This window comes from Miniopterus natalensis, chromosome 9 (assembly GCF_054644295.1).
Source record: "Miniopterus natalensis isolate mMinNat1 chromosome 9, mMinNat1.hap1, whole genome shotgun sequence".
Lineage (NCBI taxonomy): Eukaryota > Metazoa > Chordata > Mammalia > Chiroptera > Miniopteridae > Miniopterus > Miniopterus natalensis.
In genome coordinates, this window is record NC_142089.1 from 48,234,878 (window position 1) to 48,247,505 (window position 12,628).

General features: G+C 35.0%; 1 non-coding gene across 1 annotated transcript; it reads right to left on the reverse strand.

Annotated features, from left to right (window-relative positions):
• Window positions 1–10,746: 10,746 nt before the first annotated feature.
• Window positions 10,747–10,851, reverse strand: LOC148092458 (U6 spliceosomal RNA). Its single transcript, XR_015715133.1, has one exon. It is a non-coding gene; the product is annotated as a U6 spliceosomal RNA (small nuclear RNA).
• Window positions 10,852–12,628: the final 1,777 nt, after the last annotated feature.

A 12,628-nucleotide genomic window follows, 5' to 3' on the forward strand; every position in this document is an offset into this window, starting at 1 on the left:
TAAGACTGTCAGCTGATTTCTCAACAGAGACTTTGCAGGCGGGAAGGGAGTGGCAAGAAATATTCAAGGTTGTGAAAAGCAAGGACCTACAACTAAGATTACTCTACCCAGCATTTAGAATCAAAGGACAGAGAAAGAGCTTCCCAGACAAGAAAAAGCTAAAGGAGTTCATCACCACCAAAGCAGTGTGTTAAAGGGTCTTCTTTAAGAAGAAGAAAAATAGCCCTGGCCAGTGTGGGTCAGTGGTTGGGTGTTGTCCCTCCCATGCACCAAAAGGTTGCAGGTTAGATCCCCAGTTAGGGCACATGCCCAATTTGCAGTCTTGGGAAGTAGAGTGCAGGAGGCAGCCAATCGATGTTTTGCTTTCACATCGATGTTTCTCTCTCTCCCCCTTTCCCTCTCTCTAGGAATCAAAAAATATCTTGAAAAAAAGAAAAAAAGAAAAGGATTTAAAAAATGAATGATAAAGTGGCAATAAATACATATCTATCAAAATTACTTTAAATGCAGATGGATTAAATGTTCCAATCAAAAGACATTTGGCGGCTGAAGGAATAACAAAACAAGACCGTTACATATGATGTACATAAGAGACTCACTTCAGATAGAAGACACGTAGACTGAAAGTAAAGGGATGGAATAAGATATTTCATGAAAATGGAAACTTAAAAAAAAAAAGCTAGGGTAGCAATACTTGTATCAGACAAAACAAACTTTTAAATATATACATATTTTAAATATATCTTTATTGATTTCAGAGAGAGGGAGAGAGATAGAAACACCCACGATGAGAGAGCCATTGATTGGCTGCCTCCTGCACAGCCTCCACTGGGAATCAGCCCCCACTGGGAATCAAGCCCTCAACCCGGGCATGTGCCCTGACTGGGAGTCGAACCTCCATCTCCTGGATCATAGGTTGATGCTTAACTACTGAGCCATGCCAGCTGGGCAGACAAAACAAACTTTTAAACAAAGGCTATCATAAGAGACAAAGAAGGACCCAGCAATTCCACTTTTGGGTATTTGAAGAAACCAAAAACATTAACTCAAAAAGACATATGCATCCTATGTTCATTGCAGCATGATTTACAATAGCCAAGATACTGAAGCAGCCTAAGTGTCCACCAATAGATGAATGGATAAAGAAGAAGTGCATATACACAACGGAGTATGACTCAGCCATAAAAAAAGAATGAAATCGTACCATTTGCAACATGGATGGACCTAGGGGGTACTACACTGAGTGAAATAAGTCTGATAGAGAAAGACAAATGTAGATGATTTCACTTATATGTGGAATCTAAAAACAAAGTAAATGAACAAGCAGAACAGAAACAGACTCACAGATACAGAGAACTTTTAAAAAAAATATATCTTTATTGATTTCAGAGAGAGGAAGGGAAAGGGATAGAGAGAGATAGAAATGTCAGTGATGAAGGAGTCATTGATTGGCTGCAGCCTGCAACCCAGGCATGTGCCCTGACCAAAAATCAAACCCCAGTCTCCTGGATCCTAGGTCGATGCTCAACTGCTGAGCCACACCCAGCCTGGCCAGAGATCATTGTGATGGTTGCCAGATGGGAGGGGGTTGGGGGAGATGGGTGAAAAGGGGGAAGGGATTAAGAAGTACAAATTGCTAGTGCCAGAATAGTCATGTGGATGTCAAATACAGCACAGGGAATATAGTCAATAATATTTCAATAACTATGTATGGTGTCAGATGGGTACTATATTTTATTGGGGTGATCACTTAGTAAGTTTTATAAATGTCTAATCACTGGATTTTATACCTGAAACTAACATAATGTGGTACATCAGCTGTAATTTAAAAATTAAAAAAATTATTAGAAGAAATAAATCAGATTTGGAAAAGTCTTAAAGATCATCTAGTCCATTTCTTTCATTTTGTGGTAGAGGAAATTGTGACCCAGATTGCTTGAATGCCATGTAAAAGTGATAGGGTTAAGTGCAGAAACAAGACTAGATTCCTAATCCAATGCTCTTTATTTTATGAAAAAAATTCTCTATGAAGCAGCAGATATTGACTTACCTTTCAGAAGAAGGTTTTCTGCTCCTTAGGTATGAAAGGAAGAAGAATTTGTGCAGAACCAATAATATCTTGGTTTTTATAATTAGGACATCTACCTTTACTCATTTACCTTTTTATTTTTAATATATTTTTTATTGTTTGATTTGAGAGAGAGAGAGAGATTGATTTGTTGTTCCACTTATTTATGCACTCATTGGTTATTTCTTGTATGTGACCTGACCTGGGATCTAACCCGAAACCTTGGGGTATTGAGACTGCATTCTAACCAATTGAACTACCCGGCCAAGGGCTCATATTTACTTTTTTGAAATAGATTATTAGATTATTTGCAAATGAAATCTTTAACTGATGATGGATAGTTATGAGATGTAAAACTCACTTGACATACAGTTTTGTTGTTGTTTTTTAGTGGAACTTTTCTTCTCTGTCCTGACATTTCCATGTCTCTATTTATAGCAGTGATCTCTTTGGAATTTGCCTTCTGATTCTGTTTGTTCTTTTATGTTGCTTCATATTTAACTGATATTCTCATTTCATTTTTTAAAAATGTCTTTGCAAGGACTTGAGAAGGAATTAAAATTTTTAGAAGAAGCATCTGAAATAACTATTTTCCTATGAGTTATCATAATGATTGTTTATAGCAAGCAGTTTATCTAATTGTAGTACCTAATGATACTAATTTTTCTAGGTAGAATGGTAGTTTATTTTCTAAGTTTAAAAACATATGAAATCTAAAATAAATTTCTTTTATCCCAGATAGATACTACTTTTAGATTAACAACTTTGCTCCTTAACTATATACAGAGTGGGGCAAAAGTAGGTTTACAGTTGTGAGTACTTGAAGCATAATTTATTCTTGTATTATTATTTATTAATTATTGTATTATTTTCCAGCTAGCTCCAATCAACTGAGCTACCTGGCCAAGGCAGTTAAGAGTCTTTCAGTGCTAAACTCCGTAAGGGCAGGGACTATTTTATTTACCTTTGAGATTAACATAATACCTGGCATCCAGTGGATGCTTATTAATCTATTCATTATTCAGTTCAGTAAAAATGTTGGGCATTGTTCTAGGTGCTGGATATACAGAAGTGATCAAAACAGACAATATCTTTACCCTCGTGGAGCTTATTCTAGTGTATGAATATTGAATGAAACCATGAATCACTTTGCAAAGACTCCATGCTTGTTTTCAGATAGTTATTTGCATCAGCCTAAAAAAGAATAATCTGTAGTTTATTAAGCAATGAGTTGATGAATTGGAATGGGAGAAGCTTAGTAATTAGATCATTCATTCATTAAACATTTATTTTCTAGTGTAAGTATGTAAAATAATTTGAAATCACATAATTGCTAGTCTTTGTCTTCCCGATTACCATTCAGTTCTTGTGTTCTGTTTGTAACCTTGAATAAAAGCCTCAGTTGCAAGCCAGGCCACCACCAGAGATCTTCATCTCAAATTATACACCTCTGAGTGTAGTGTCTCTGACTGTGCTGGCCCAAAACTTCATACACATCAAAATTCTATTTACTTGTTTATTGTCTGTTCTTCACACCAGAGTATGAGCTCATGGAGCACCTATTTCAGTCACTACTGTATACCAAGTGCATAAAATAACGTTCCACATAGTAGATGTTAGTAAATATTAATCAATTCTTGACCACTCAAAAATGCACTTCCTTCCTTACTCATAGCTACAGTCTTACATCTAGTCTTCATTCAGACTACTCAAAAAATAAAAATCTTCAACTCCAGTATTCTCTCATGAAGACCTATTATCACTTTAGCTTGTTTACTAATATATTCCATCTGTTCTTCTAGTCTTTTGGCACTTCCCTTTTCTTTTAATCTCTGTTACTTCCTGGCCTTTGCCGGTCACTTCAAGAATTCTCAGCTCCCATTTTCCTTTGTCTTTTAGTTGTGTCCACTCTTTAAATTCACTACTCTTAATCACTTGAAATAGACTTTGGAGTTAGATGAAGTTCAATTCACCATTTGCTACATAAATGCAAGTTATTTAACTTTTCCAAGTTTAACTTTTTTCTGAGTCTCAGTTTGTTCTTTGGTACCCTAAGCATTGTAATGAAAATTAAACGACATTATTGTAACCAGATACTATTGCCCATAGGTAATGAAAATCCTTATTAAGTAATAACCAAAAAATCCAGATGCAGAGTGGCTCTAGGACTGGTTGATTTAGCAGCTCAACAATATATGAGGTAGAGTGTTCTTTTCATCTTTGCCCTCTGCCATCCTTAGTATGTGGTTTAATGCTCCTAATGATTGCATAATGGTTGCCACAGTTCCCGGTGTTATGCAGTCATGATTGTAAAGTGGATGAGGAAAGTTTGTTCTCTTTCTTCTACCTCCTTCCCCTGGATACCAGTTGGACTCAGAGCTGAATCACACAGACTTACTCTAGCAAGTATCATACTTGGTTTCGAATAATTAAGATTCATCTGGGGCAAGGGGGAGGCCCCACTTTCCTAGTAATAGTTACTACTACTACATTTGTGACCCTTAGAATTCTGTCCTTGGACTTTTTTTTTTTTTTTTTTTTAAATCTGCATTCACTCTAGTATAATCTCCTTCAGTCTCATGGTTTTAAAGATCACCTCTACTCCCAATGTCTTATCTTCCCTCTGGACCGCTTGCTTCTATGTATACCAGACTTATATATTCAATTGCCTTTTAGACATTACCATTTGTAAGTTAGTAGGCATCTTCAACTTAACATGTTCAATATTAAATTTAATTTCCCCCTTCAGCTCTTCTATCTTCCTATTTTAGGAAATAGCAATTTTGTTCTTTCAGTTTGCTGAAGCTGAAAAACCTTGGAGTCATTATTGATTTCTTTTATATCGCACATCTGATTCATCAGGAAATCCTATTGACTCTACTTTTAAAATAAATAAAATAGCCCCTTCACAGTTACATCATGGTCCGAACCACCTGGATTAACGCAATACATTCTTTTTAGTCTTTACCATCCTGTCCCACTCTATTCTTAACACCAGAAGCCAAAGTGATCCCGACATCCTGCATAAAATTTCAATGGCTTCTCATCTGCCCTCATACAAGCCAGTCAGTAGTCTACAAGGCTCCACACCATTTAGCCACTTATTATTTTTCTGACTACCTTCTAACCTTTTCACCACACCCATTTCATCATTCTGACACAGTAGCAACTCAAAGGTGCCTAGCATTTTTTATATTTCCCTCTACCTGGTATGTTCTACCCCCACAAATATACATAGTTTCCCCCCCTTCTTATTTTATTTATTTCCTCTTGCCCCTTTCTAGGTCATAGTGCAAATGTCATTTCTTAATCTTTTAAACTCATTCCTGGCCATCCTATCTAAAATTTTAATTCTCTTATTTCCCTTTCCTACTTTATTTTCCTTAGCTCCTATCACCATCTAACATTCCATATAGTATTTTTAAATTGTTTTTAATTATTAAAAAAAATTAAAACTTTATCTTCCCCATTAGAATGTAAAGAATATGAGGCACAGATTTTTGTTTATACTGTATTTCCCAGAACCTAGAAAAGTGTCTTGGCATATGGAAGATTCTTAATAAAATGTGAAGAAATGAATAAAATGAATGTCCATTCATTGTGGCTTCTGGTTTTAGTGGTGTCCTCAGTGAGATTTAGTAATTCTTTACTTGTATCTAATCAGTTTCCTTCCTATTTCCCATAATTGGTATGCCAAACCGTCATCATTCTTATCAAATGCCCTACTTTTATTCTCAGCTCTTTAATAGTGGGTGTCCTTTTTATAATTTTTAAAAAATGTTTGATAACATCAGTGAACTTCTTGGTCTTCATAGTTACCTTGCTTTACAAATTTAGAAATTTGTCCTTTTTAATTTTTTAGAAAAATCTCATTTCTAATTTTGTTCAAATTACATCTACTTGCACTCTTGGTACCAAACCTTCCTATTTTCTAAGACCTTACTTAAGCAGTTTTTTCTTTCTTTATGTATTGTATGTTTCTTTATATGTCTCATTTTCCTCAATATTGTTTTCTTCCTCTCTTGACCATCTTAAAACCTTTTATCCCGCCCTTATTACAACTCTCTTCTTCATTTTCTTTTCCCCCCCCAAGAAAGAATTCAGAGCCAAGACTCAAATACAAGCAAGTCTGTTTAGAAAGTCACATAGGTAGAATAGGTGAGCCATGGAAGAAGTGAGCCAGCTGGGCTGTGTGGGCTCAGGAAACAAGTTACAGAGGCAAAAGAAGGGCCCTTGGAATTTAGGAAAAAGAAAAGCAGGGTGTGCCTGAGGGAAGGAGAGTGGGAAAGGGTTGGGAGTGCTCCAGAGAGAGCAAGAATGCTCCACAACTCTCTTCTTTTTTTTCAGATGATTTTTTTGAGATGTTTAAATTTACTATTACATTTTCATGTCTCTGATTGTTCAAGTCACTGGCTTCTGGCTCTTGCTTTCATTGCCAACAATCTCATCTACCTCCTAGGATTGTTATGAGAGATTAAATGATACTACATGTGTTAAGAGTTTAGAATAATGCTTGCACATAAGTTTGCTTGTTTCTTTGTTTTGTTGTTGTTGTTGTTTTTTGAGTGTTTGCATGATTAGCTGTCACTAATGAAATTAAAATCATTCTTACCTGGGAGTACTTTTCTATCACTCCATGTCCTCTGGGTTTGGAGACACCAGTGGTATCAGGATGCTTTCAGCTTCAAGTAACAGAATCTTTTTAACAATAAGCCCAGTGATAGGTGGTTCCAAGACTGATTCAGAGATGCAACAACAATATCAAGGATCCAGGCTCTTGTTCTCTTTTTACTCTATCATTCTCGTTGCTTTGCAGACCGTTGGCCTTCTTTCAGGGTTGTGAGATAGCAAGTATCATATTTTCATTATCTGAAAGCAGAAAAGGCAGTGCTGGGCTTTCTCCTGCATTTCTCTTTAGAGGAAGTAGAATCTCTCCAAAGTTCCCCAGTGCATTTCCCTTACATCTCAGTGGCCACCCCTACACCAATTGCTGGCAAAACACATGTAATTACTGTGTTTGACTTAAATTAACCATGAGTTATTTCCAAGGGACTGAGGGAAGCTTATACCTTCCTTGAGTTCATTACTAGATTTTAAAATATATTAGATATGTTAGCCAAAAAGAAGGTAGGGATGACTATTTGCTTTATTATCAGTAGTGTCTACCATACCATTCTTACCTGGTAAATCTTTAATTGTTCATTCTCAGTCTTTTTCATTGTCATTTTTTGATTGATGTGCCCCTTAAATGCTGGTGATCCCAAAGTTCGGGCTTTGATTCTTTCAAAAATTATCCCTCTTTTATACTTTAAAATACTACCTGTTACAACCTTTTCTAAATCTTTATCTACAACTAAGACTTTTTTCCTAAGTCCCAGTTCAGAATATCCAACTCTCTTTCCTAGACACCGTCATCCACATTCAATTTAATTGAATATTGTATTACTAGGTTTTGAGGAGTCAAAAATTAGATAAACTTTGCCCTGTATGATTTTACATTATTGTAGAAGTGTTAGAGAAACAAGTTATTACAACACAGGTAGTAATTAGGAATATAGTTCAAGCAATGAATTTTACCAAGTATAGAAGTAGCATAGATGAAGGTGTGATTGATAGGGTTATAGGCATATTCTAACAAAACTTGCCTTTCTCTTCAAATGTACTCTTCTTATATTCTATACTTCCATTGGTATCCCAATTGTGCACATCTTTGTTCAATCTAGAAACTAGGGCAATCTAAAACTTTTTCAAATCTCCACATACAGTTGGTTGGCAAATTGTACATAGCCAACCTCTTGATTACTTAAATTTAACCATTTGTCTTTTTTATTTCACAGTCATCTTACTTTAGGTCCTCATAATTACTCATGTCATTGAATTATTCACTCATTAAAAGTTAACTGAGCAGCAATACATTCTAGATAAGTCCTAGTATAAGAAAATAAGTTCTAGAGAAAACAAAACAGGACCTCTCAGGGAGGTTACAACCCAGTGCGCAAGGCATAAGCAGACACATAGTTATGTAGTTGTGATAGAGTCGAGATGCTGGGAGAAATATGGGAACTCAAGGTCACAAGAACTTAAGCCAAGCTGGGAGTCAGATTTGGCCAACTAGAGGCTGTCTCAAAGTAGTAGTAAACCGAGTGTGGAGTGAGAAAGAGAGTTATACACTCCTACCATTCACTTTATACATACCAAAGAAATATAACTTTAAAGACATTATTTTGAGTGCCAGTGTACTTACTAATTTGCTCTTGCTTAAAAATAATTTTTTAAATATCATAATTTATTTGGAAGGTTATCAGTAGTAGTGCATCATTATACAGTTGATCTTTCATTATTTACCAATTCTGTACTTTTGAATTTGCCCACTAACTAAAATCTGTTTGTAACCCTGAAATCAAGTAGTTGGGGTTCTTTGCAGGTTTTTTGCAGAAATGAGCATGGGCAAAAAAAATTTGAGTCCTATGTTCCCAACTGAGGTCCAACAAAGCAGTGCTTACTTAGCTTTATTTCAGCTCTCATATTATAAATGTGTTTTTGTAGACTATTTAGTATACTTCTACATTTTTTGCATTTTCGTGCTCTTTGTTGGTGATTTCACTGTTTAAAGAAGTGTTTCAGTGTAGTGCTGAAATGCTGTCTAAATTATGTTCCTAAGCATAGGAAGGCTGTGATGTGCCTTATGGAGAGAATACCTGTGTTAGACAAGCTTTATTCAGGCATGAGTTATAGTGCTGTTGGTCCTGAGTTCAATGTTATATTAACTAAGGCATTGTTAAACAGAAACACACATAAAACAAGGTTATATATTGACGAGTTGACTTAACTCTGCATTTCCCTTACGGGTAATGATTCAGTATTCACTAATTCAGCATTCACAGCAACTTTATAGACTATAACTATGGCAAATAATGAGAATTGAGTACTTTCAGGGGGAAATTTGATTTTGGGAAACAGCCAAAGTCATTTATGGCCAGAAGTGGTGAGTCAAGCTAGACAATTAGAGAGGTATGATTATTAAAGTCTTAACCTTTTAAAACACATGCCCTCTTTTGATAAACATCTTATTCACTACTCTAAATATTCTAATATATATATATGTATTTATTTAGCAGACACAGCCAAGTTGAGAATTAGCCTGTAAGTTTTATTTTACCATTAGCCAAGCTGATGTTTTATAGTGAAAACTGAGCTTTTATAGTCAAATATTACAGTTTTAAAAAATTTGCTAGATATAATAAAATTTTATTGTGCTTAGTGTTTTTTAAGACTGTCCTCTTACTCCAGTCAGGAATAATTTGTATAAAACAAGGTTGGCGAACATTTTCTGTTAAGGGCCAGAGAGTAAATCTTTAGGTTTTGTGGGCCATACAGTCTTTGCTACTGCTACTCAACTCTGCCACTGTATGGCAAAGGCAGCAATAGACAATAGGTATTATATGCATGTAATAAACTGCTTAAAGGCAGGGATCATGCCTTATACTGAAGTATTCTTTAGGGCACATAACACAGTACGGTGTCAAAACAGTTGCTTTGACTGCTGATTTAGCCTAAATAAGAAATAGGCTATATTTTAAAATACTAAAAACTCAAACAGTTGAAACCCATACATTTAAAATGGAATTATTCTAGAAATACTATTTTTCTTTTATCTATAAGTGTCCTTCTTTAAGCAATTACAGTAGCTGGCGCTCATTGTATTTGGAATTAGGTAGTCAATGGCCTACTTTTATAGTAGTTGGTGAATATTATAGAACTTGTTGGCTTGTTTTTATACATGTCCTATACTTACATTTGGTAGGTTTCAATAAATTCTTTGAATCATAGTCAAGGCTCCACAATAGCAGTGGTTTAATTATTATGCCTTCATGGATGCAATGCATTATAAAGATAATTTATAGTTGAGGTTAGGTACTGATTTAAATGGAAAGAAATTATTTTAGAGTTGTAAATAGTTGGAGAGTTAAACAAACTTGCTAGATAATCAGTTTATTGCTTGGCTAAGAGCCTAACAGTTCTGTGATCAGCAGCCTACTCTCCAATCCTGCCTCACTCTGTGCTGTTACAGACATTTTTTTCTGTTACTACTTGTCTTACTGTGAGGGGCTGTTGGTTTCCCTTTGGCCACAGACTACTCCCTCTCTCTGACCAGCCAATTAAGTTTTCCAAGTGATTCTGATGGCCTCCCTGGCTGCTTATGAGAGGAGAAACTTTAGAAAAGAATAAAGTGAAAATCACATAAATTCCTCATTTCCTAGTTTTTTGTTTGTTTGTTGGTTTTTTACTTTTAACATTGTGAAAGTATGTATGAAGTAAACATGTGTAAATAGAGCCAGTCCCACTACTTTCCTCTAAGTGTAAAGTATTATTTCAAAACTTCCTCACAAGTGTCTTTTTCTTGTAGATGAAAAATGGAATACCATTTTACTTTATTTTTCAAATTTATTGAGATATAATTGACATGTAAAATTATAAGATACAGATGATGTATCATACAATTGTACACTTGAAGCCTATATAATTTTATTAACCAATGTCACCCCAATAAATTTAATTTAAAAATCATAAGGTATTTAAAGTGTACATTGTGATAATTTGATATATGTATACACTGTGAAAGGATTCCTCCCCTCTAGTTAATTAACACAGCCACCACCTCATATATTTATCTTTTTTAAAATATGGAATGCTTCACAAATTTGCATGTCATCCTTGCACAGGGGCCATGGTAATCTTCTCCATGTTATTCCAATTATAGTATATATATGGCTGAAGCAAGCACTGGAATACTATTTTATAAGTGAAAATAAAATTTCCTTAGTGTTCATCTGTTAAGATTTTGTTTTCCCTAAATGTGCATGTGAGAGATGTATATGTGTGATATACTTCAGTTCATAGGTTGAGGTTTCTGAAAAATTGGATTGCAGCACTGGTGATGCGAAGGAACCTCTTCATCTGTACTGTCCAATACAGTAGCCACTAGCCACATGAAGCTGCTAAGTACTTGAAATGTGGCTATCTGAATTGAGATACAGTGTGAAGTGTAAAATTCACACTGGATTCTGAAGACTTAGTATAAAAACAAGAACGTAAAATGCTTACTAATAATTTTTATATTGATTACATGTTGCAATGATAATATCTTGGGTTAAATAAAATACATTATTAAAATTTTTTACTTTTATTAAAATGTGGATCCTAGAAATGTTTAAATTACATATGTGGCTTGCCATCTGTAGCTCGTTTTATATTTCTGTTGGACAGCGCTCCTCTACGTTATATGCTCTTTCAACATAATCAAAGTGTATACTCAGATATTAATGTACAAGATCCATTTAAAATGATGTAGGCCCTGGCGGTTTGGCTCAGTTGGTTGAGTGTTGTTCCATGCGCCAAAATGGTCACCTGTTCTATTCTTGGTCAGGGCAAATATCCAGGTTTCAGGTTCGATCCCTGATTGGGGTGCATGCAGGAGGCAACCAATGGATATTTCTCTCTCTCTCTCAAATCAATAAAAACATTTTTTAAAACACAGAGGTGGGTGTGGGGGGGCAGAATCTATGATAGTGATGCCTCTTAGTGCTTGAAGACGTTTTAGGAAAGTACAGTTCTTCCCTTGGGGGATTGGTTCCAGGTCACCCCTAGGATATCAAAATCTGTAGACGCTCAAGTCTCTTATACAGAATGGCATGATATTTTCATATAAACTATGCACATCCTCATGTATACCTTAAATCATATCTAGATTACTTATATCTAATTCAATGTAAGTGCTATGTAAAATTTTTATACTGTATTGTTTGGGAATAATGACAAGAAAAAAAGTATGTACATGTTTAGTATAGATGCAACTGTAATAATCCTAAATACATAGTACATGTCAACAACAACATAATATATATTTTTCAAATATTTTTCATCCACTGTTGGTTGAATCCGCAGATGCGGAACCCATGGATATGGAGGGCCAACTGTATAACATGTAGAGGTAAGATATATTCTATTAATAGATGGCCAGTAGTTTGGTTATATGTAATTACTTAGATATTACGTAAAAAGCAGGCCAAATGTTAGAACAGATATGTCCTTGTACTCCTTAAGTTTATGTTAATATTGTTAAGAATATCATAGCTCACTAGTTATAGAAAAGCTGTTTGAAATCTTTTCACTAGTTTCAATATCAGATATGTGCACATATATATAGATCACACATGAGAAACATGTGGAAGTATTAGATGAACTGTACTGTATAAATGTTACTATTATGGGGAAGACATAGAATAGTTATTTTTTTTTTAACACTAAGAGACTAAAATTCAGAGATAAAGTTCTGAAAAAGGAACATGATCTTGGAGGATGCCTGAGTGTTTTGGGGCTGACTCTGGTACTTACGTTAATGCTTTATGCCAAATAAAACTTCCTAAGTAAAGGGAGATGACCTCCAAGTGGTAGCAAAAATGCTTGTATAGCTCAAAATAATAAAAAACAACTTATATGTATATGTCATTATATAAGTTTTATTGCGTTTATGTATATTACCTCACCTAACTCTCATTA